Consider the following 2,244-nt stretch of genomic DNA (forward strand, 5'->3'; position numbering starts at 1 on the left):
TTACTGGTGTTACTATTTCGGACTGAGTACGCAATTTAGAAGTAAAATCCTCTCTTGACGAACAAAGACAAAACTCTATAAGTCAATCATTGATTCCCGTCCTGCTAGATCGAAATCTATTAAACGATGCGCATATAAGAGTTATACGCCAACTGCTCTGAAAGTATTCGACGCATTACCCATCGAGAAAATCAGAGGAAGAGGAATCCCTCCTCTCCTTTAGAGAGATCAGATGGAGGAGGACCTGGCTGCACTTGGTATCTCGCCAAATTGCGAAGAGAAGAAACGACTGGCGCGCTTGCCACTAGGTTAAAGCCAAGAGCGATCTCTACGCCAGTAAAAAAGAAGAGGAAGAAGAGGTTTGATTAAGAAGAGCGGCATATCAAATATCCCTTGATTAATTATCTTGGCTGAAAACCAACATAACAAAGGATTATGCCCCACCATATCTATTAATCATTTACAAATAAAAAAAGAACCTGCGTTTTGCGAACGTCAAATGAATAACAAAGAACACTTGAGTAAATAATGTTTTTTCTGCGCGAAATTAAAATAAATATTATTATTATGAGAAGCCTTTTATTTAGACAACTCTTTATGTATGATTAAGTTTGTGTTTTTGCACTTTTCCGCATTCAATAGAACTGTAAAGAAGTTTTGCAGACTGTAAAGAATTTTGTTGCATTGTGAAAAGTATTAGAGAAAATAGAAAAATTGACTTATTTGCTTTTATCACCTCTAATAATTTTCCCTCCACCTACACTATGTCAATTTACAAATATTCGATTGAGCCCAAAACGCTTTGGGTTATCAAGGATACATATGTATGTACATATGTATATCATAAGCTTTTAGTCTAAATCTCCATTTATGGAGTAATGAAGGATTGTTCTTTATTCAATACGAGTTCACATGACCTTCTTCTTCTTTACTGGCGTAGACACCGCTTACGCGATTATAGCCGAGTCAACAACAGCGCGCCAGTCGTTTCTCTTCGCTACGTGGCGCCAATTGGATATTCCAAGCGAGGCCAGGTCCTTCTCCACTTGGTCCTTCCAACGGAGTGGAGGTCTTTCAGAGCTGGAGTGTTTTCATCCATCCGGACAACATGACCTAGCCAGCGTAGCCGCTGTCTTTTAATTCGCTGAACTATGTCAATGTCGTCGTATATCTCGTACAGCTCATCGTTCCATGCGAATAGCGATATTCGCCGTAGGCCAACGCGCAACAGGACCATAAATCTTTCGCAGACACTTTTCTCTCTCGAAAACTCGCAACGTCGACTCATCGGTTTGTTGTCATCGTCCCAAGCCTCTCGCACCATATACGAAACGGACGGGAATTATGAAGCGTCTATTAGATGAAGTTGGCAAGTTTTGTTCGTCCGAGAGAGGACTTTTACTTTTCAATTTGCCTACTCAGTCCGAAGTAGGCACCTGTTGGGCCAAGAGTAATCCTGCGTTGGATTTCCAGGCTGACATTCTGTTGGTGGTGTGTAACGCTGGTTCCCTAAAATATACGAAATTATCTACAACTTTCAAAGTTATGGACGTGTCAAACAGTGACGTGGCGGGCAAGTCGCGAGTGAGGCGACGACTGTTTTGGTTTGATGACAGGAGATATTTCGTCTCGCCCTCGTTCAACTGCCAGAACCTAATTTGCGTTGCTTCCATTGTTCAGTCTTGGAGGAAAGCAGAACTACACGGTCGCGGGTGTCTGACACCGATGATATCAATATCATCGGCATACGCCAGCAGCCTGTACGCTCTTATAAAAGGATGGTGACCTGCTCGATCAGTTCTGCAGCTCGAATAATTTTCTCCAGCAGCAAATTTGAAAAAGTTCGCACGATAGGGAGTCCGCCTTGTTCTGAAACCTCAGCTTTGGTATTCGAACGGCTCGGAGAGGTCCTTCCCTGATCCTGACGGAGGCTTTTCGTGTTTGTCAAGGTCAGTTTACACAGTTCGTATTAGTTTTGCGGGGATACCAAATTCAGACATCGCGGCATAAAGGCAAGCCTCCGTTTCGTTGCATTGTCGAAAAGGCCGAGACTTTGAAATCGGACGAAATAGGTGCGTGAGTGTCGATTCTCCTTTCACGGGGTTCTTTTCAAAGATTTGGAGAATGGTGAATATCTGGGCCGGTTGTTGATCCTTACCAGGATCCACTCTCGGATTAAGGTCCCATCAGTTTGTTGGACGGTGGGCTTTTAATCTTTCACAACAATTACGCTCGATAGAACAT

Source organism: Bactrocera dorsalis, chromosome 1, assembly GCF_023373825.1.
Source record: "Bactrocera dorsalis isolate Fly_Bdor chromosome 1, ASM2337382v1, whole genome shotgun sequence".
NCBI classification, from domain to species: Eukaryota; Metazoa; Arthropoda; class Insecta; order Diptera; family Tephritidae; genus Bactrocera; species Bactrocera dorsalis.